This window comes from Protopterus annectens, chromosome 3.part1, assembly GCF_019279795.1.
Source record: "Protopterus annectens isolate FY-2018-M chromosome 3.part1, PAN1.0, whole genome shotgun sequence".
NCBI lineage: Eukaryota > Metazoa > Chordata > Ceratodontiformes > Protopteridae > Protopterus > Protopterus annectens.
In genome coordinates, this window is record NC_056732.1 from 872,058,196 (window position 1) to 872,082,778 (window position 24,583).

A 24,583-nucleotide genomic window follows, 5' to 3' on the forward strand; every position below is an offset into this window, starting at 1 on the left:
AGGTATTAATGAACACACATCAGTAGCACCTATTTTGAAGTTAAGGGCAGCTAAGTTGTAATTTTGACATTTAGAGTTTCCCAACAGCATATTTTTTATTTCATTTGATTTTTAAGTATGTTTTGATATTTTATTTTAATGTTCATTTAATTTTAGTCAAATGATTTCATGCTTTGGTCTGAGCTAATGAATGAATGTGTTAGTTTATAATGATTTTTAAACGTACTTCTTCATTGAGTGTTAATTAGTTATTCAAGTGATCATTTTAATTGTATTTTATTATTAGGTAAAGGTATTTATGGTCATGTTTTTTTTTTTTTTTTGCAGCAAGGTGCTATGTTCTGAGGAAGTCTGTAGGACCAGACAAAAATGCCCCACAGTTATTTACATTTTTAACAAATTTAACGGTATTAATTTTTTACTTGGAGTAGAATTGTTTTGGTTTTATTTGAATTATTAACATTGTGTTGACTACAAGGCTTTTACCCTTGGGCCTGGTATTTCTGTTGTGCACACTGCTGTTTCTCCATTTTGTAAAGTTTTGTGTTGTATGTCTGCCATTTGCTTTTTGAGTTATTTTGGTAAAGTAATACTTACAGAAAGAAACACTTGGTAAGTTGAAACATCTGAAGTAGCATGGTCATATTCCATGGATTAAGCAAGAATATAAAGGGCTGACAATGATAACTTCACTATGTAAAACTGTCTTACACTGGTTTGTTAACATATATCTAACATTACTGCTATGGATAATAAAAGAAAGCGGAGGTGGAATTATATCAGGATAGAGAAAAACTTTTGTAATTGGCTAAGCATGACACATTTATAGAGATCAAACAGTAGCTAAGGTAAAAGATCTATTTAAAACAGAAGAGGAACTGTTTGCAGAAGGTTATAGTTGTATAAATAATATGTCAGAGGATACAGAACAGCATATGCACATGTCTTAGTATAAGTTTAGTCAGTTATGGCCAAGACAGCAGCAGCTGGAAGCAATCTAGCCTTTCTGTCAAGAAAAAAAATGGAGTGGTTATTAAAAAAAAAACAATAGAAAGTACAGAAAGCATATTTATGACACTGTTCAAAACGAACCTTGGCTAGTGGATGGGGCACCATAAATTCTTACCAGGGATAATGCCTATAACCATCTTGGACATGGGCAGTCATTAATAAATACAGTCCTAGTTATTGACTAGAGTATCTGTGGTATTACATTGGGAGGAAATGGCCAGGCTTGAAATGACCTCTGGATCAATAGCCTAGTAACCTCCTATGATCCTGTGATTCATTAAACTATACCTACATATCATCATTCAGTAGCATAACTAATCCGAGAAAACATTAGCCTAGATAATAGTGCAGCTGCCATAATAATATTATAATAATAGTGAGCATTAATTTACCAATGTCTCAAAAACCTGCCATGTGATATGCCACCTAAATACAAATAGATACTCTTACATTGTGTGAAACCGCCAGATATATCTAATTACTTCAGGAGTCAGAAAAGCAAATAGGATTCATATATTGTTAACCACATTAAATAAGTGATGGAGGATTTTGTGTGTGTGTGTGTGTGTGTGTGTGTGTGTGTGTGTGTGTGTGTGTGTGTGTGTGTGTGTGTACAGGAGTAAACAAAAAGTTATATGCAATGCTCTTTCATTTTATAGATTGGTTTCAGTATAATTTGCTGATGAACTTCAGTATAATTTGCCACTGCATGTAATGCAGTTAGCACTTTCAGTTAAGATTTCTGCTATACATCTTCATAATATCACTAGAAAAAAAATGTTTTTCTTCAGTGCTTTAGTTAAACAGTGCCTTCCTGACAAAGAAAATACGTTACAGGGTCACTGTGCATGCAGAATTGTTCTTAAATGTTGTTTATGCATGCAAAATCTGGTGGTTTAGAATAAATCAGTCCTACTACTCTTGTCACATCCCAGCAGGATTTTAACCAGTTTTAATACAATAAACTGTATTTTAGCCTTGAGATGTCAAATCTACATGGCATAAATTACTAAGTGCTTTCAAAGATTTTTGACTGAGTGATACAGGATCCATGAAACTTGTATAGCACTTGAGTCTAGCAAAATGTAATAGTAGAGTTTGAAGCTTTTGGTTTTGGAAAATTGGTTACTTGTTAGATATCAGATGGGTACAGTTGCAAAGAAATATAGCAATACACCAGCTAAAACAACTGCATAGTTCTAAAATAAAGGGCTCATGTGGGTCTACTACTTACACTCAAGAAAGTAAATTACAGTGGCCCAATATGCTGAGTATTTCAGTCTTAAATGTAAGACTCTGCACAACTCAATTTTATTTATAATTCTGCACACACAAAATTTATATGCTATAGATTTAAGCATACATTATATCACTGCATTTATTGCTTTGCATGCATTACAAGGTACAACCTATCAATATAGCATATTACAATCACAATAACAAATGCATGCACAGTGTATTAACTGTCTGACAGGACAATACCAGTCATGATAAGACCATTAGCTACTAATGCATTTCATCCTGTAACATTTATCTACTTCAGTGAATATTCATGGGAAAAGTGTACACATCTGAGTATGTTTCTTAAAAGACCAAGTTTCCTAATTCAAATGTGAAAATAAATATGTGTCGAGTATGTCCTATCATTAAAAATAAATTAATATATAAATAGGGACATGGTTAACAAACATTTTATAAGAAACAATGAGTTATAAATATTCACTATAAACTGATTTTTCCTTTATTTTCCATTTGCATTCTATGAGTGTTCATAATCCAATTTTTGTTTTTTTGTCCAGTACCAGTGCTTAGCAGTACCTGCCTTTTGCTGGAAAGTTATACATACTGACTTCAATGGTATTGGACATATTGATAATCTATTACTAACACAGGCATTGCAAGCTGGCCATTCCATTAGTACAGTAAACATACTTATCAGGGTTGACATTTTAGGGATACCCAGACTTACTAGTAGAGTTCTTATGTGTGATCCCATAGACATAGGACCTCATTTCCGCTGGAAACTGCAATACTCTCCAATAATGTCTTTCCTGTAGGGTGTTCACACTTAGGAAATGGAATATTGATACATTAATGTTTATCATTATGATGTAAAATAGTTAATATGCTAGACATCTGACTATTCAGAAAGCTGATGTGCTAACAATACAAATAGAAGCTATTTTACTTTTTTTTATTTTTTTGGTTCAGGTCTGATTTTATTCCTTCACTCAGTTATCATAAAACATTACTGTCGCCCTTTTGTAATACATAGTCTAGGCATGCCACATGTATGGTTTAACTAAATTCACAGGTTACAGCAGTGGAACTTAAAATAAGGAGCACCTTTACATGTGATAGCTATATTTTACTGGCCAGCATACAAGACACAAAAGAATTTGCAGTGGCATCCCAAGACAATGAAGTTAATTCCATGTAGTCATTTGCTGTTACAGATACCAGCATCTCTCTTCTGTTGCTACAGTTTAAGTCTATTAACTCTATCCTTTTTCAATCATTCTGCACTACAAAGAAGTCTGAAAACAGTTGTAATAAGGCACAAAGTGAGCATGCATTTTAGAAATGTTAGTTGGCTATCCTTTGCTACAACATCATATCAATTTTTGCTGCCTTTTTCTGGCAGTAACAGTACTCAGCATTCATCGACTGGGAAATAAAACTGAGGAACGCCGGGATTAGAAGTCTACTGTCATTTAAAATCCGCATTTTTTCGTAGAACCAGTAATTTCAAACATGTTACCATTTTCGGGCTCCTTATGGTTGGTTTCTTTGGCAGCCGACATTCTGTGTTTAGAGGAATGTATCCCATGATCCATTAGATTCTGATGAAGTCCATAAGGAACAGACGAAAGCACGCTCAATCTTTGGTTTATATGTTATAATAACACGGAAGTTTGCATTTCATCTGGTGGTGTTTTGGAGCTGTGATTTTATCAATAAATTGTGTGACCAACTATCGAGTGGTGGAATAATCTGTGGCATTGGAGGAGAACCCTTTATTTGTACAGTTCAGCGGATTTTCTTTTTCGTGTACATATCAATTTTTTTGCCCATAGTGGCATGAAAAACAGAAGCCAAATTCTCCTCTCTTACACTGAGACAGATACTTGAAGGGCTGCAAAGAGTATAGCCAATTTATGATACTGTTAATGCAACTGCTATCATGACATGCTTGAGGTATACTTAAATCATCTTTGTTGGACTTCCTTAATGTTTTCACCAGAGGTGCAGTTTGTTTTAGATGCATTCTTGCCAATTGAATGGGTGGGCATTGATTGGGTTGAATAAATTTGCTGAAACTGTGATACAAGTCAAGTAATAAATACAAAAGTAGTGCTGATCTAAAATGAAGAAAAAAATCTGAGAAATCTAGTATTGATTTTTTTATGAAAACTGAATTTTTCAAAATAGTATAGTGAAGACCTGAGTACTCTGGCCCATGTTGATATACTGCATCTTTGGTCTGGAACAGATATAGTTCAGTATGTTATCAAAAGAGTAAGTAGAACTGTGTAACTAGACTTGCCATTAGATTAGACATTTGGATGATCACTGCTGCAGTAGCCTTCACTGTACGGATTGAATCCTGATAAGAATTAATTGCAGTACATCTCCCAAAGCTTTCAGGGCATGTTCCATATGCACAATCCGTTATTCAGCTTGAGCTGAGTAAAAGGTGTAGGAACAAAGTCCTATAGAGCTTTCGTACCAACAAAGAGAGGGTAGCTAAAGCCCGAAGAGGGCAGTACAATGAATATGAAATTGAAAGTTCACTCCCTGGCATAATAAGAATATAATAAATAAGGAGGATGGAAGGAAAAGTTACTGCAGCTATGATCATTTGATCATTTACTGTTATGGCAAGTTTAATTACACAACTGTACTATGTCCTTCATTTGATCAGTGCTGGAGTAATCCTAGCTTTATTGATGGATTACCATAGCTTAAACTGACTGTTAGGAGGAAGCAAGATATTCCAGGAGGCCCTGGAGAATGGCCCTTGCAAAGCCTGTCCTAGACCAGGAGAAGGAGTCTAGTCTATAGTGCTTTGCAAAATTCTGTACATATGACCAAGATGACGCTGGCCAAGATGATGCTTTTATAATGCTGTTAGTATCCAACCCTTTCCAAAAAGCCATTGATGAAACCAAGGCCCTGGTAGAGTAAGCCTTAACCCTGCTTCAAATAGTTTTGTTGTGGTAGGAATAGCAAACTGTAAATGCATGAGGCAACGTTTTTGAAATAGCGTGTTTTGATACAGCTTGCCAGGTTGTCCTTTTTCTTTACCTTGACAAGAAATGAATATCTGATCAGACATTCTGAAAAATGTGGTTCTGTTAAGATATTATCTGAGTTGTTAGTGAACATCCAAGGTATGAAATATCCTTTTCCCTCATTTTAGGATCTGGAAAGAAAACAGGGAGTTGGATGGCTTGGGTTTATGTAAACACAGATACCATTTTAGGCATAAATGAAGGACTAGTTCTTAAAGAAGCCCTATATTTGTGGAAAATGAAATGAAGTTGATCCACCATGAGATCTTGCAACACAGATAGTAAAGAACTTCAGGTCAGGCTAATGCCCTGAGTTAGTTTTTCTAACATAAAGTAAGATCCCAAAAAAGGAGCCACTTGGTTCCTAGGAGGCTTCTTATGTACCATCCCTTTGAAAAAATATTTTCACATACGGCTGTATTCAAAGAGATGGAACCATGGGCAGACATGATGAAATGGTTTACAATGGAATCTTGATTGAAGAGTAAGATAGGCCATAGAATAGTAACTCACATAAATACTGAAGTACCAGTGAAACACTAGTTCTCAATAAGTAGTGGTTCTTTTGGTTAGCAATAAATAGAAAACCTTTTCCATTGATTATATATGATTTTCTAATATCAAGCTTTCTTGTCTCCATTAACACCTGCTGCACTTTGTCAGAGAAAATATACCCAAAATGTATTAAAATTGTATCATCCAAGGAGTCACTTGCAGTTACTGGGGTTGAGATGCATCAAACATCTCTGCTGCTATGTGAGTAAATCCACTCTATGAAGAAATGTATAGTAATTGCCCCAGTTCATTTTGAAAAGAAGTAAGAACTACTGTTGCCTGGGCCAGAAGATACTCAACACAAACATTTTTGGAAACTTCTGCTGAATCTTCAGAATGACCTTGGATATTACTGGAAATGGTAGAAAAGCATACAGGATCATTTCTGTCCACAGAAAAGAAAAAGTAACTGTCTTCTATTCCTTCTTGCGTGGATTCCTGGAGCAGCATTTTGTAAACTGATTGTTGACATGAAGGCAAATAGATCAAGTTTAGATGTTCTCCAGATCTGGATCAATGTTTGGAATACTCCTCGATTCAATTTCCATTCATTATGGTCTCTCCTGCTCCTGCTCAGCTTGTCAGCTGCACAATGATGGTTTTGTAAGATATCTGTAGAGTGAGACTGTGCTGAAAAGCTATATCTCAGGCTACCACGGCTAGTCTGCCAAGATGGTATGGTCAGGTTCACCCTTGCTTGTTTATACACTGAGTCACTATAGTGCTGTCTGTAAACACTTGAAGAGGTATCACAGACCACAAATGGTTGAGAGATTTGAAAGCATTTATATGGGCTAGTATCTTTTTTGTGCTTGTGTTCTGGTCTGTCATTTTGTTTCAAAGGCTCTGCACTATTATCCTTATACAGCTCCCCAAGCAAAATCTGAGGAGTATGCTGTGACTGAGAGTGTTGAAAAAGGAAGGGGGACCTGGATTTTGAGATATTTGGTGTCTTCCCACAAAATCTTTTTTTTCATAAATACCAAAACTGGAATTTCAAAAGTCAGGGAAGTTCATACTGGAACCAAAGAGATTTCAGGTACCATTAAATGTTTCTCATGTGGAATCTTGCAAGATGCATCGTAAGTATCTTAAACACCATGAGACTAGAATCCTATGGAATCCCCTTGCTGAGCTGGAAGTCTGAGTGAGAAAAACTCAGGAAAAGATCTAAATACACATCATTTTTTTCCCCCTGCAGAAGAAAATCACTTTGAACTGAGGTATATAGGAAACACCAGAGGAAATCAATCCTGTACAAAGAGTCAGACAAGACTTCTGTAAATTCTCTTAGAAACCCAGCCAGTGTAGGATATTCTTTACCCAACTGAGAGATTCTAGACACTTTAAAAACGATACTGCAAAGATAATGAAGTTCTAAAAACGGAATAATGTGCTGCAAGTTTATACTAAATAATCAACAAGCAACCCTAAGTATGGTAGAGTCTCACCACCTCAGGTTCAAACTGATACCTTCTATTTTTGGTGGAACAAATATTCAGATAATGGTGTATGTAGCAGATTATACTGGCTATCGGGAACCCTATGCTTTGTGGGCAGCAGCAAGGTCATCTTTTTTTAGCCTTTAGTATGATATGTGCTGATTTTCATTTTAAAAAATGACAGGGGAATGTTTAATCTGTAGCTGTGCTTGCAATAAGTATTTTACTTCTTTTAGGTCTAGGAGACAGTTGCCTAGTTTGCAAGACTGTCCAGATCTCAGTGCTTGTATGCAAAATTGGATGGGAGGATGAGTGTGCGCATGTGGGGGGTCTGCAGCTCAGCTTATCCAAATGATGATCGTTCTTCTATTTCATTCATTCTTCCTATTTGTGTGTTTTAATAAGGGATATTCCATTTTTATCTCAGCTGTGGACTACCTACTATTTTCTGTTTTATTATTTTGTACTACGTATTTTACAGTTCGATTTTTATTACGGAACTAGGTGCATAACATAATTTAAGGAGTGAACTGCACACCCTCCACACTGTGAAGTTTCTTCTTGGTTTGTTTTTGACCCAGTATAGGTTGCATACTGAGTTTTCTGAGACTTCAAGGGATATCACAGATTTTTCTTTGAGGATTTGAAGACACAGATGCCTAATTTGCAGCAAAAGACTCCGTTGTGATGGGAACAACTTTCCAGCTAAGCAGAGTGGCATTCTGAGCCTCTTCTACCAAGAACAACAAGACTTGTTCTCCCTAGCTCACTAAGGGTACTCTAAGAGCTACAGAGGATTTGTCTAGCCCTAGCCTATGGTGGTTGCAAGGACTATACCAGCAGGACCCCAGGAAAAAGATGAATGATCTGAGGAACCAGCTTTGGCCACTGCAGACACCCACCTACAGATGAGTCTTCTTATCAGCCAGCTGTTGTGGCAAAGGCTGCTTAATAATCCTATAATTTTAGTGGCTGTAAGACAGTAGATCTGCGGAAATCTTAGGTCGTTCTATGGTTAAACTAAAAAAAATGTCTGTTTCCTTGAAGAAGCCTTCCAGCAATTCTCAGTCGAACAGGTAAGCAGTAAAAAAATCAACTTTTCCCAAATGAAAACTCAATTAAATGCACTTTACACACTTACACTAGTGCCCTAAGGTAAAGCATCAGTAGTTTCTTTACAGAAATAGTAGTTTAAATTAAGTTTTAAAATCTTTTTAATACAAAATGTAAAAATAATTTTTCTAAGTTAAAGTGGACAAACATACATGACAGTCAATAAAAACACTTTTTCCCCTAGCTTATACCTTTCAAATTTTAGAGAAAAGTTAAACCTTTCTCACGAAAAGTAAAAAAAGTTTTTTTTCTCCCTGCAATGGAACAGCATTATCCAAGCATCAACCGACAAAACCCACAGAACAGCACTCTGTTTAGTGGCAAGAAAGCTCTGAAGGGTGCTGTTAACAAACCTGACTGTCAGCCAGCTTAACCCAACCTGATTAATGATTTAGGTGTGTGAAATGTGCCCTGAAAATGTTAGAAGACTGCTGGATATTGAATCCTTAACAGGATCCAAACCATATACCCAAGGTTGCTGCAGCAGTGAACAAACAAAGAAGGGCCTATATTAAATCAGTGAACACTCAAAATAATGAATGCTGATTTATCAACCCTTTAAGAGTGAAACCTGACAATCCCGAAGGCACGGAACAGTAATTTTTTTCCCAGGGAAAAAAATCACTGGGCTTTTTTTGGGACTTTGCCATTTCCTCCACTGTGGTGTGATCTCAGAGTTGGTATATTTAAGTAGGGGGGTGTGGGGAAAAGCCCTCCACTTTATTTTGTCTTTCGTGTCTCCGGGATTGTCAGGTTTCACTGTTTAATGGTCGATAAATCAGTGTTCGCTATTTTAAGTGTTTGCTGATTTAATATAGACCCACAAAGAATGCTGTGGGCTTTATTTTTTTATATGTTCCTTTAACAACCAACCAACAGAATTCTTTCTGTTGTAGTTGTATTTATATTGACTGTAGTTTAATTGTGATGTGCATAGCCAGGAATCATCAGTCTTGCTATTTTGCAGTTCCCCCATTTTTGTATTAATGTATTCTTTTAGAATGCTAAGATGCCAAAAGATGGCAGTCTACATTTTTCACATTTCCTAAGAAGTCTTATTATAGTGAAGAATGAGTTTAGAAAGATGTAGTTATACACATGCACACTGAGAAAGCTGACCTATAAAGTCATTTGGCAGTATTGTCATGATTCTAAGCTTATCAATATTTCAACTCATGCACAGATTTGTGGCAGGACAAGCCACCTGGCAGTGTGAACCTTGGCTCTAGATGATTGTCTGCTGAAGTGACACCCTGACCCTATGTGGCAAAATGGGAAGAGGGATTGTGTATGGATGAATGGGTGGAATTCATGCACAGATACACTCAAAATGCAGGTTGAAGGAGGTGGTGCTGATGCAAATGACTATGTTCTGCTGATGCTTTTTGAAGCACTCCTTTGTCTCATTGTGTAGCCAATGATCGTCATGGTTTTCTTTTATTTTTTAAATATTCTGGTAGTATTTATGAAATTACAGTTATGACCTGAAATTCCCAGGCAGCAGTTCCTAAAGTTTATTTAGGGCATGCATAACAAAAAGCTAAGGCGATGACTCAGCTGAGGCATATTGGTCCATCTTTAACCATTTCCTACCTTCTCACTTACCCACCAATTGCTACCACCAGTACCAGGAAAACTGTGTCTAAAATATGCACTACAAATCCAGCTCAGAAGTTGGGGTGAAGGACAGTCTTACTAGTGAACAATGTGTCTGTAGCTTGGTTGCATTGCTAGCATATCAGAGTGACGGAATAATTCTAATGACATGTTTCACAGTCAATTGTATCACTGACTGTTTTCAGCCAAGGGCCCAGTTTAGGCACTGCTAAGTGTATTATTTCACTTACAGCTGCATTATCCAATTCAGTAGGCAACTCAGACAACTGCTATAATATAATGAAATCAATGGATAACTGGGCAAGTCAAATTTAAATCAGAAATCCATCAAAACAAGAAAAGGGGAAAAGAGAATAAACTGGTTTACGTACAAGTTATGTTCCCCGAGATTCGTGAAGCTTGCACCAGGTGCAGGCATAGTATCGGCATTCTAACACCAAATATGGCTGCCGAGCGATTCAGGTACAAGCTGTTTCCACGTGCACTCCCTGTGTCCGCTACACCCGCACAGCTTGCAGGCCCTGTATGCTAATTACCTCATGTGCAGCAGTGTAGCATGCAAATGAAGGTATGTAGCAATCCAGGAAGTGGTGCAGGCATAGTGTAAGCATGCAGAAATGTAAACTGTAGAAAACGGTTTACATTTTTGCAAACATAAATCGGAGGCATGACAGCCAACCAAACGCATGTATTAGGTTCATAGGTTCATAGGTTTATACTAGGCTATCTGCCCTAAGGCATTTATAAGCCTAGCCCAAAGTTTTGTGGCTTACGCCACCCCTTATGTTAAAAAATACTGTGCCCATTAGTTTGCTGTGCCTCTGTCCAGCAGTGACACAGAGATGATTCCCGGGGTAAACCTACGATCTCCCATCCACCGGTCAAGATTTCTCTTGAACAGAGCCAGCGAGGTGCTCTGCCTCACATGGACCGGGATTTTATTCCACAGCATAGGGAGTCTCTGTGTGACAAATCTATCCCTCCAGAATGTCCTATTTATATCCGTGCTAAGGTTTAAGTCGCTTGCTCTAGTGGATCTGGTAGATTTGGATTTTATGAGGTGGAGCATGTCCATTAATTCCGGGTTGGGAATGGCCTTGTATGTCAGGCACAGGTCACCTCTGAGCAGGCGGTATGCAACTGAATAGAGCTGGAGTTTCTTCAGTCTGGCAGCATATGACAGATTTTGGAGTCCCTTTATCCTTTTGGTGAGGAACTTTTGGGGTCTTTCCAATTGCTGCAGGTGTCGGGTGAGATACATCCCGAATGGGGCATTGTACTTGATCATTGGTCTGATAAGTGAAGAGTACAGGGGAACAATGACCTCACTTGATCTGGATGTGAATCCTTCATGATCAGGTGGGCAATGTAGAAGGTCTTTCTAACCACTTTAGCAATGTGAGTGTCAAAAGAAAGGCCACTGTCAACCTGGGTCTCCAGGTCCCTGATAACCTCTTCTGTGCTTAATGGAGTGCCACCTATATGGTAGCTTGGGGTTACCTTGTTTTTCCCGAAGGGTATGACTATACATTTTTGGCATTTAACTTCAGGCCATGGCTCTGGCACCAGTTATCAGTTTCCGTGAGACCCCTCTGAAGGATATCTGTGTCCGATGTACTTTCCACTATGGTGCCCAGTTTGCAGTCATCTGCAAACTTTGTCAGCCATAGTCCTCCTATGTTTGCCTGTACTTCTGAGAAGTAGATGCCGAACAACAGGGGGCCAAGGACTGAGCCCTGTGGGACACCACTTGTGACCGGCTTGGAGTCTGACATGGCGCCAGCAATTCTAACCCTGTGGGTTCTGTCCTTTAGCCAGTTTGAAACCCATCTTGTGACATATGGGTTTACATTTAAGCTGGTAAGTTTCTCTATAATACCCGAGTGGGGTATTGTGTCGAAAGCTTTTGCAAGGTCAAGGTAGGCTGTATGGACTGCCTTTCCCTCATCAATGGCCTTGGTGGCTGTTTCGAAGAAGTCGACCAAGTTCAAAAGGCATGATCTGCACTTGACAAAGCCAAACTGGGTCAGGTCCAATGTCTGCAAGTCCCCTATGTCTTTGCTTATGAGTTCCATTATGATCCTCTCCATAGCTTTGCAGACCAGGCTTGTTAAGCTTATGGGGCGGTAATTACCAGGGTCCGTAGAGGTACCGCCTTTGTGGAGTGGGACCACAGTTGCAGTACGCCACTCCTTGGGCACGTATCCTGTGGTAAGGCTAAGATTAAACAGATGCCTTATATGCGGGTTTAGTTCCTCGTTGAGTTCATGTAGCACACAGCCGGGGACACCATCCGGTCCCATTGATGCTGTGTTTTTAGCTTTAGAGAGAGCAGCTTTCACCTGCGTATTTGAGATGTCTGGGAGGCTACACTCCACTGGGATAGTTATCTCTCCTTTTGGGGGGGAGAGGGGGGTGAAGTTTGCACTGAACCTGTCTGCCAGTATGTTGGCAATGTCTGTGGGTTCAGTGATTTTTTATCATTTTGGACTAATTCTGCATATCTGGGAGTTTCCACCCAGGTTTCTAACATAGCTGAAGAAGGCCTTATGATTGTCTTTTGAATCTATTGCAATTTTTCTCTCAAAGTTGGCCTTGGATGATTTTATGAGTGCTCGTATTTTTTTACTAATAATGATCAAGGGTGTCTTCTCTTTTATGGATTTTGCTCTATCATGTAACAACTTTCTCCTCTTATTGTAAAGTTTGTTTATGGCTGGGGTCCACCAGACTGGATGTTTGCCCTTGGTGGAAAGAGTCTTGGTTTTATTAGGGATTGCCTGATCCATGCAGTCCTGGAGGTGTTCGTAGAAGGCATTTGTAAGTGCTTCCGCAGCTTGGGTTGTGGTTTCCACTGGCTCGGGGGCCTTGAAGGATACCACACCAGTCTTGAATAGTGTGAAGTTGGCTTTAGAGAAGTTCTTCACTGTGGTCTTATTTGTTTGGGGTGGGGGTGGGATGTGGATTTCCAGTGAGATAAGTTTGTGATCTGATCTCACCAATGAGGGATATACTTACGGTGTGGAGCATTTTGTCTCCATGTTTGTGATGATGAGATCTAGTATATTTTCTCCTCTTGTGGGAACGGTGACTAGTTGTTCCATGGCATTTGAATTTATGAACTCCAGGAACCTTTGGGCTAGAAAGTTGGGGCTTGAGTAATGTTCCCAGTCTATACTCGGGTAGTTAAAGTCACCCAATATAATGGTGTTTGGAGATACATTTATACCCTCCAGTGTCTTCAGGAAGGCTGTGTGGCTTTCCTGAGTTTGAGAGGGTGGCCTGTAGCATGCTACAAATTGTAGAGCAGTTTTGCCTATGGTTAATTGCACCTGGATGGTTTCCGATGCTTCGTTGCCACCAACCTGGAGGTGTGGGTATCCTTGATGAATATGGATACACCCCTCCTTTGTGGTGTGGTCCGGGTTTTGGGGCCAGAACGCATGATATGAGGTAAAACCTGATAGTGCCGGGGTGCTTTCAGGAGCCTTGAACCAGGTTTCAGTCACAGCACAGACATCGATGTTCTCCATACAGAGAAGGGCCTCGAAAAGTGCATTTTGAGATTTAGACTTCTGGCATTGAGCAGCATTACCCTTAGTTTCTTCCCATTTTTGTTTTCTAGGGTGGTAGGTTTAGAATTTAAGCCTTGCCTAAAAAGGCACTATGGGGTGGCAAGAGCCTTAGCCAATATCCGGAATCCCAGGGTGACAGGTGCAAGCCGCCCTTGGCAGCGTGGCTTGTCAAGCATGTCATCCCAGGCAGAAAGACACTGGATCCCCTTTGAATGACACCAGAAATTAAGCCAATTGTTAAAGCTGATCATCTTGTCTCTATGTTGTGGCATCGTTCTTGGTGAAGGAAGGATACTGCTCAGGGTTATACCTGCCTGGGCTACATAATCAGAGAGCTCCTCTATGTCTCTTTTCATGTAGTCCAGGGAGGTACGTCTCAGGTCGTTCACACCAGCATGGACAATGACTGTGTCATATTTGTACTTGCTGTGGAGTGACCCGAGTGCTTGTGTTATGTGGCGGATTCTAGCACCCGATAGGCAGCTTACTGTGACCCTCTCCTTGTTCAGCCTGGTGAGTGGGACGTCAGTGTGTCTGACTATGGAGTCACCTATGACAAGTATGTTTGGTGTTGTATTTGGCCTTAAGGGCTGTGACTGCTTTGCACACTGATTTTGTGGTTTATGTGTTGCCTATGGTGTGTCATGAGGTGGCAGTTGCTTGGATGTCTGCTTTGGAGGCCTCTGCTGTTTAGGTAAATTTTTGCTCAGAGCCTCCGAGTATGACTTTGTGTGTTTATGTGTTTGATTCATTGTTGTGATAGCTTTATGTGAGACTGGTTTTGTGGTGTGTGTAGTTGCCTTCTCCTCCTGTCTGGTCTTGCCAGTCCTGAGTTGAGAGAGCTCAGCCTCCAGTTTGGCTAAATAGCTGCATCTCTCGCAAGTATTTGTGTTATGTGGGAGGAGGAGAGGGTTGTCAGTGCACATGAGGCAATTGTAACATTGCCTCAGAATTCCCAAATTCACCAACTGGACAGGAGAGGACGCCAGCATCTGGCCCGTCGACATGCTAGAGAAATTTAGAAGTTAGGGGTGTAACTGAATAAGAGAGGACTTAGTAAGGAAGTGGGTACTCCTGGGGGGGGGGGGTTGCTAGTGAGGGACTTTGTATAATACAGAAGTGCTAAACCTGAAAAGAAGATGCTTTTAAGACAAGTAAAAGCTTTTAGGAACAAGTGCTGCGCTTTTTAGTTAAGGGATATACTGTTTAGATTACTAGTAGAGCAGTTCTAAGGGAAAAAATGAAGACTTATTATTATATTGCTAATATATGCCAATGGCTAAACATATAGCCACTGGCATAAAAAACATGGACAACATATAAAATTAACATTTAATATATATAGTCGCACTATTGTGATGTGGAAGCACAGGGCAGCGGTGCGCAAAGGGGATCACAAGGAAAATATAAAAATATAGAATAAAACCGCAATGAAACACATACCACGATTTCCCCATAATAGTCAATGGCAGGCATGCTACAACATACTATGGCTCAAGGGTTGCTAAGGGGCAGTGACAGTGTTATGCGCAGTAGCTAGGAATTAGTAGGCAATGCCATGCAAATGAAAGGAGTAATAATGAATCGCAGATTCACTACTGGCGTAAGGATGCACCTCACAGTGTAGCGTTATAACACTGAGGTGTGCCCTTGAGATAAAGATGACATCAAGAGAGGGGTGTCACCATTGCTGTAATCACATTGGAGCATTGCTAAATGGGTTTGCCCCTAGCTAAGAAAAGCTGCAGGACAGGGGTGTGTTGAACTGGCCATAGCTGTGTTTAGCTGAGAGCACACAAGGTAACTGAGTATGCATGTTAAAGGAGATGAAAACGTGCATAAACCCGGTAAATGGGTTTGCGAGGTGCACACTGCAGCTGAAACAGGAAGGATATAGGAAAAAAATAAGGAAATACTGCAGCAGTGAAATTGGAGTACAGTTGACTAAGTAACACCTAGGAGCCTACAGTGAGCCATTGACATCAGCTAACAAGGCCGCAAGCAGCTACCTGCAGAACAGGAAAGTGGAGGGGCTGTACTGCAAAGAAAACAGTGAAGTGTCAAAGCAGAACAAAGCCGATTTGCAGTATATCAGCTACAAGGCACATTTTGCCATGACTGGATAGGGAAAGTACAAAGCAAGAAAGACGGCAGGTGGATGCACTAATGGGAGGGGATCCATGTTTAAAAGTGAATTAAAGGGCAACAGATTAATCAAGGCAGGCAAGCAGATCTCCACAGTAAAGGTCCCACACTTGCAGTACTCATTACAAAACCCATAATTAAGACACGCTGCAGCTGGAATAGCTTATACACACCCACTGACATCAGCAGCATCCATAGCACAATAGAATAAAGTGTGAAAACACCTCACACACATTTGTGTATTCCCATACCCTCTGCACCAGTGGAGTATACAGACAGGGAACTTTTAGTATGTACACATTAGGGGCTGCCATAGCTTTGATCCACCAGCATGTGTTGGAGACTGAAGGTGGTGTAGAGGATGATGCACGTGACCACCTCAGGCACCAGAGGAAAAGAAGAGTGTTCAGACCCAGGGTAGCCTACCAGGAGCTACATGATCTGGGGATAGTAGAGCATTACAGGGTGGATAGGGACATCCAAGAGCAACTTGTGGAGCTGTGCCAGCCATGCCTCAGAGCTAGAACAAACAGAGGGGAACCCATCCCAGTGGATATGAAGATATGTGTAAGCCTGAGAATACTAGCTACAGCTACCTTTCAAAGACCAATTGGGGATATCATGGGGATCTGACAGGCATCAGCATCCAGGGTACTACACCATTTCCTGGATGCCATGTTACCACATGCCATTGAGCACATATACTTCCCCCGAATGCAGGAGGAGTTGTCCATCAATATGTGTCTCTTCCACCATGTGGCAGAATACCCAGAGGTTGTTTTTCTTTTGGCTTTTCTCAGTTAGGGGTCGCCACAGTGGAACTCCAGTCTGCTAATGATTGGCAGTAGATTTTTTATGGGTGCCGAGGTGCCAGCTCAATGCCCAACCTTTCCCAAAGGCAAGCCCATTCTATGCATGTCTTTCGAATGCCACTTATCCGTGGGGAGGACATGCAGACTCCAGACAGAAGGCACTCTAGCCGAAAATCGAATGGGAGAACCTCTTGCTGTGAGGCAACAATGCTACCGCTGCACCACCATGGCTTCATAATACCCAGAGGTAATGGATGCAATAGACTGCACACACATACAGATCAAGTCACCACCCGGTGAGCAGGGTAGGCACTACATCAGCTGCAAGAGATACCCCTCCATCAACTGCCAAGTCATATGCAATGCCTAGGGCATTATCATGGATGTGTGGGCTGGCAGCCCTGGAAGCTATCACGACTCCCACATCTAGCATGCCTCACAGCTGTATCAATTATTTGCCAGGGGGGGACATCCCAAATGGCCACCTGGTGGGGGATGCTGGCTATGCACTGGAACTGTGGATGGTGACTCCCATCAGAAATGCACACACACCCATGCAGGAACGTCATAATGAGTCACACACATTGTTAGAAAAATCTATACATGCTGCTTAGAAAATATATTTACATACATGCTGCCTAGAAAAATATATTTACAATGTGTGCTGCTTAGGAAGATGTGTATTTAAACATTCAAACATATATAAGTTGTGTGATCAAATATATAGAGAAATGTGTGCTTTAGTTAGGAATAAATGTACTTAAATCCATAATAGAGAACAAAGTTTATGTAATGCATTTAATTCTGTCTTACTAGAATAATAGTAGAAATAAACCTGCATATTATTGCTTGAAGCACAAGCTGCAGTGTAATCAGAAATTTGACCTTGGCAGCTTGCAAACACAGCCTGGCTCATGTCTTTCAAGTAAAGATTATTTTGCAAAGTTAGAAAATAATAAATCTGTTCACATGTGTGTCCTCTTTCCTGCCTCCACCAGGAGAGCAGCCTTGTGCGCGCTATCTCTGATAGTGCGCAGCTGGGAACGAGGAAGACAAAGAAAGGCATTAAGGAAGACATACATCTATTGTATTTGAACTAATCAGAGAACCTTGAATTGGCTACATCCTCAGGAGGTCATCGTGACTGACCAGGTGTTTGCAAGGCTGTAACATTCTCATGGGAAAAAGACTTCTTTGAAAAACACAATGTCAGCACTTTTTACTAAGTTACTATGATGTAAAGACCCTGTCACTGACCACGTCAGTGAGGTGGGCAAAAGCTGATTGTAAATGATATAAAATGGCAAACACTGTATGAATAAACCAGTCAAAATTCTATACAACTTTGTGTATGGTTTTTTGCCTCCTAATGTACATTAGAGCTTTAAGATACTTGATTTCTCCTGCATTATTGTTTGTTATTGATTGACATTGTTTTTGAATAACTCAATGATTTTTACAGTCCGATTCTAACAAATTTATTTAACATTTTGGTCCTAATCGTGCCGGAATTCCCTTGGTAAGCTGCAGGTCACAGAGTGCATAAGTGCTAATAAATCTGCGCAGGAGAAGCTGCCGAAAAGAATGGTTCTTCTTAAAGTGAAAAGACCTCCGACTGAATTGTTGTGTGTAAAGAGGCTGTCCACTTTCTGATCTGTGGCTAAAAAGCGGAAGACTGGGCCCCAAGGAGAAACAATAAGAGCAGGAGGCTCAGGTAAGAAGAATTTCCCTCTTTGTCTTTGTTTTAGATCAGGGACCAGGTTACACTGTGCTATTGCTAAGGTTTGTGATAGCAGGGAGAGAGAGAGTCAAGTATTGTATCTTGAGTCATAGATCAGGGAATAACAAAGCAAAGTAAACAGTCATTCTAGACACTACTGTGGATATGGGGAAATAAGATACCACGTGGTACAAGAGAAGGGTTACGTAACAGTCTTTTAAGACATGGGAAATCAGTGCACTAAGAGATCACGAGATCCGCCCCTAACGGATAATGTGAAGCATATGCAATTACAGTAAGCAAATAATGTGAGATATTTTGCAAAATGTGTTAACAACTATAAATTTGATAGTAAACTAGATAAACTTTCACTAGTTAAACTCCTTAAACAAGCTTTAATCTGATGCAGGGCGTCAGGCAAAAGAAAAACAGAAGCTTAAAAATTCTGAAACATTTTAGACAACAGAGTGAAAGGTCTAACAGACAGAATCTCTGAAAAATGAAAACTTAGAGCAGACTGGACTTGCATTAATTAATGCATACAACAGGGAAATGAGACAGTAGATGGATATTATGCTAGATTATTAAAATGCTTAAAATAACAATTAAAAAAAAAAATAAATAAATATATATACATTTTTAAAAGGTTGCATTGCCTCTGTTAGTAGTTTTATTACAAGGCATATGATAAATCACTGAACAAGCAGGCTGCAAGCCTTACTTGAGTATGCTAGACGTACTGAAAGACACTTTAATAGTAAAAAAAAAAAGGGCACAAGTCTTCACTGCTGAAGACGGAGCTGAAGTATTTGTATTACAGTCAGGTAAAAAGGGCATCTAGCTAGGGACTATAAACAAAATAAGAAAGCAATGACAAAAGATAAAGGAGATGTGGACTGACTATATGATAGTGATAATAACCAAAAATCATCAGGAAAGGTTAATAAACAAAAAGAAAATGTGAATATAGTAGAGGGAATAGAGGAAGTACAAACAGATGTAGAGAATAAAATGAAAATAAAATTTTAGATTTAGCATTGTTGAGCCTGGAGCTCTACCTAGCAAATACAAAACCAGAAGTAACACTTCTGGTGGAGGGAAGAAAGGTCAAATTCCTGTGTGACTCAGGAGCGCCACGGACTTTGATATACCCTCCAAGTTACCAAAACATTCTAAATCACCTGATTATATATTAGTAAAAGCAGCAAATGGACAGCTATACAGGGAACCACTTTCCCATAATATAGCAATAACTGACCCTGTTTCAGGTATGACTCAGAAAAGTAAAATTGTAGTTTCTGCAAAAATATCCAGTAAACTTACTGGGAAAAGACCTTGTGCAAATATTTGGCATAACAGTAGTTCCTACCATGCAGGGTATGGAAGCACAAAGACAAATGAATGCTCTTGTGGTGTGATCAGAGGGTGAAGCCTATTATTGGTACAGCCAGGACCTAGTTATGATTGGTCCAGGGCAGTAACCAAAGAACTGATAAACGTAGCCATCAGTAAGGTACCCTCCCTTGACACTGATCAGCAGCACTTGTTACATTGTACTCCATACTACTGTAGCACACCAGGACCTAATAAGAAATATAAGTAAAAATCCTGCTGACAAATTAATATTACAAACTTTATGCTGGGATACTGAGGGAAACAGTGTAGTAAGCTGTTCATTACCTCAGGAGTTCATGAGATTGTATAAGCCCAATAGACTGCCACATGTCAGCTTGACAAAAACAAAAGTTTTAAATGGGCAGACTTAGAAAAAAAGGTAACAAAATGGGAAAACAGACTGATTTAAAATGTCAGGACAAGAAATATAAAAACAAAACTGAATTGGTTGACACAGACACACACAGCTGTACACTTGCAATCTAGTAAGGACAGCTGATTAGCATTTTATTAAAAGAAAAAGAAAAGGCCTTGTGTAAAATTCCAACAACTCTGTGGTCAACAGGCAAGTTAAATGTAGGGCTTATTCAAGCAGCAGGACCAGTTACAATTACCCCAAAGTCAGCTTTTAGACCACAGGAAAAAACAATACATTTTGTGAAAGAATGCAAAAGTAAAAATTAAGCCTATAATAAGCAGCATTACTCAAAAAGGAGTACTGGTAGAATCTCCTGATTCACCATGTGATACACCCTATTTCCTGTTAAAGAAAGCGAACGGGAATGGCAGATGGTACAAGATTTATAAGCTGTAAATAATGCAGTAATACCTAAAGCACCCACGGTGCCAGACCCACATACCTTGTTAAATGATTTAAAGCCACAACAGAAGTATTTTACTGTGGTAGATATAAGTAATGCTTTCTTTTCAATACCTATACATCCTGATAGTCAATATTGGTTTGCATTTACATTTCAGGGTAAAAGGTATACATATACTCGACTACCACAGGGATATTATGAGAGCCCAATAATATTTGCACAAAAAATGGCTAGCAATCTGGCAGGGTCTACCCCACCAGAAAGTAGTTAAATTTTACTTTATGTAAATGACATCTTGCTAACAGCACCCAGCAGCAGTGCAGGGTGAATACAGTAGCATTGTTAAAATTTTTAGTAATACAAGGACACAAAGTAAACAAAAGTAAGTTACAACTTTGGGAAAAAACACAGGTTAGATACCTGGGATATGTGATATTCAATAAAGATAAAATACTAGATAAGGGAAAGAAAAAGGAAAAAAAAACCAGCAATTTTGCAAGCACCCAAACCAACAACTAAAAAAGAAATGATGTCTTTTCTTAGGTACAACTAATTTTTGTTGGAACTGGGTACCAAATTATTTTACAATGGAAAACAAAAGCAGAAATGGCTTTCTGCAGGTTAAAGCAGTTAATAGCTTCTTCATTAGTTTTAAGACTTCCAAGTTATCACAAACGTTTTTTTTAGACCATAGATTGTAAGCAATGGTACATGACATCAGTATTAAAGCAGCAACATGGGGATAAGCAATGCCCCATAGCTTACTATTCATTACAGTTAGACCCAGTGGTGCAATCTTTGCCTCACTGTGTACAAGCAGTAGTTGCAGCAGCAATGGCAGTACAGGCTTCAGCCTCAATGGTGTTATTCCACCCTCTCACATTGAGAATGCCTCATGCAGTTGCAATAATTCTGCCACAAGAAAAAGTTGCATACCTTTCTCCTGCTAGACATCTTTCATGTATGACCATACTGCTGAGTCAACCTCATATAAACAGTTAGCTTTACCTAGACAAGATCTTACAGATATGCCCTTGAATAATGCTGAGGTGACATATTACGTGAATGGCTCATGCAGAAGGGGTCCTACAGGGAAAAATCTGGTGGGGTATGCAGTAGTTACAGACACTAAAATTTAGAAGCACAAACTTTGCCACACAACTTGTATGCTCAAGCAGCAGAACTGGTAATTTTGACAGAAGCATGTATTTTAGTAAAAGGCAAAAAAAGTAAACATATATACTGATAATCAGTATGCTTTTTCTACAGTGCATGTGTTTGCACAATAATAAAGAAAATAGAGGGATGATTACATCCAGTAAAAAACCTATTAATCATGCAATTTATTTTGGAGCTATTAGAATCTATTCAGTTGCCTACCAAAGTAGCTATTTGTAAATGTGTAGCTCATACAAAACAACAGGATAAGATTTCAAAAGGTAATGCACGAGCTGATGCAGCTGCAAAGCAAGCAGCCTCAGACTCAGGAACTTTATTTTTTTAATGAAAAATTACAGCCCTTTGAGATTTTACATTTAGACATGTTAAAAACAATGCAAATGCTTACTACAACAGCAGAAAACAAAACTGGGTAAAACAAGGTGCAATTTTTAAGAATGGACTGTACATTTCCAAAGGAAAAAACAATATTACCGTCTAATTTATTTAGAGATGCAGCTTTGTTGAGCCATGGGCAGAGCCATGTCTCAACAGGGGGGATGGTACAGTTAGTAAATAAAATATTCCAAACATATGGATACATAAATTATACAATAAAATTTTGTGCAGCTTGTCATACTTGTAACAAGCACCATGCACAAGGAGCATTTAAAACAAGCAAGGGAGTTTCCCTACACCACCATATCCATTCCATACTATTTGTATGGACTTCATAGAGTTGAATAAATGTGAAGGAAAGAAATACTGTTTAGTGATCATAGATATGTTTTCAAAATGGGTAGAAGCTTTTCCTTAAGGAATCACTGTGCTTACCACCCACAGTCAGCAGGACTGGTGGAGAGGTACAATGGGATTTTAAAAAAAAAAAAAAAACAAGTTAAGAAAGTTGATGAGTAAGACTCAGAAGAATTGGATTTGCTGTTTACCTCTAGCATTGCTGAGCATGAAAATAGTAACAAATGTAAAGGGTTTGATCCCCTTTAAAGTAGTATTTGGAAGGGCATATTATGTGCCTCAGTAAAAGGCTCTCATGCCTGCAGGGCTGGAGGCTGACAGTTCACTAGCTAATTAAATAAAGAAACTGTTATGAATAAATCTGTTTTGCAGTTTAACTCTTTTCAGACCAAAGAACTTTCAGGTGAAAAATAACTTTGTGACTCGTACACGAGAGCAAAATGGCCAAGAGTCAAGAAGACAAAAGAGCAGAGCAACCCAAGAACTATTGCATAATTATTTTAACTATGTATTTGTTAACTATAAGTGTGACAATTTTTCTCTTATTGTGGTTTTTCCCTGCACTCAACCACACAAGTGAAAGTGAAAAGACGTGATGAACTGTTTATAGACTGGCATCCAAACTTTAACACGTACCTGGCCATGAAGCAAGTGTATACAGAAACTATGCACATTTCAAATTGCTAAGTTTGTACAGCTATACCAACAACATATAATAGACTTTAAGGTCCTCTGTCCCTCTGGGGATAAAATGAGACTTTGGAAAGTTTTTATACAGAAACTGTGAGATCACAGGACAAAATTGCTTTATTTATACCTGTTCACACAAAAAGGAGTTGTATGTCTCTACAAAAGTAATACCCTCCAGGTGGGCTGGAGTAATGGTAATATAACAATGTCTTATAAATGTTACATTAAAGTCAAAAGTGGGGTACTGTTTGTAATACTAACCATGATTCATATCTGAGTTCAATAAAACTACATTAAATGCAGTATGTGACAATCCAGTCTTAACTAAGCAATTGTCTATTAAGAATAGAAAAATGTTTCATGCAGGGATAACACGTATCAGTACCAAAGTAATGATTTTATTTGTGGGAAAAAGGCATATAAATGGTTACCTGAGAATTGGTCCGGCAGTTGTTTTTTGGGTTATCTGGTTTCAGCAATAAGACATACTGCAGAATTACCTTTGGGTAAAATACGAAACGTAAGGAAAACAGCTCGGGAATCTGAAGGTCCAGTAAAAAAAAAACCTGTGAATCCAGTTGGTAAAATCGAAGCTGGTTGAAAAGGCCATAATTCAGTGAAAGACAAAAGTAAATTGACCCATATGAACTTGGGCAACAGTGTTATATCCAGGGCAGGAATACCACCAGCCTATGGAGCAGTCAAATCGATCTGGGAGCTGAGGAAGCTGTCAAAAGTCATGAGCAATGCAACTTTTTCCACCCTAGAATTGGTGACTAATGAACTGAATGCAATAAAACTGTTGTGCTACAAAATCGAATGGCTCTTTACTTCACCCTAGCGGCAAGAGGTGGTACAAAAAAAAATGCTGTGCATTCCAGACAACCAACATGAAATCAATGACCACCTAGAGGTAATTCAGCAAGTATCAGCAATGACTAAACCAGGCCCAAACCCACTGACGGACTTTTTCCAGAATCTGTTTGGGGGGGTGGGGTTCCATCCTATTAAACATTTAATTGCAATTTGTGTGGTACTGCTCATAATTGGAGCATGTGTCTGCTGCGGGATACCCTGTGTGAAAAAATTAGTTAAAGACTTAGTTGATGTATCAGTGACTGAAACTATGTACCAAGATATGGAATTGAATTTGTTGATACCAAGTGAAAGTCTATCTGAAATATAAAACAAATGACTTACTTAGCTGAGAGTCCTTGAAAGGAAAAGGCTAAGAAATGAAATAATACTGTTTATGTTTCAAATAGCATTAAATGCATTAACAGGAGGGAGAATGTTAAAAAAATCTATACATGCTGCCTAGAAAAATATATTTACAATGTGTGCTGCTTAGGAAGATGTGTATTTAAACATTCAAACATATATAAGTTGTGTGATCAAATATATAGAGAAATGTGTGCTTTAGTTAGGAATAAATGTACTTAAATCCATAATAGAGAACAAAGTTTATGTAATGCATT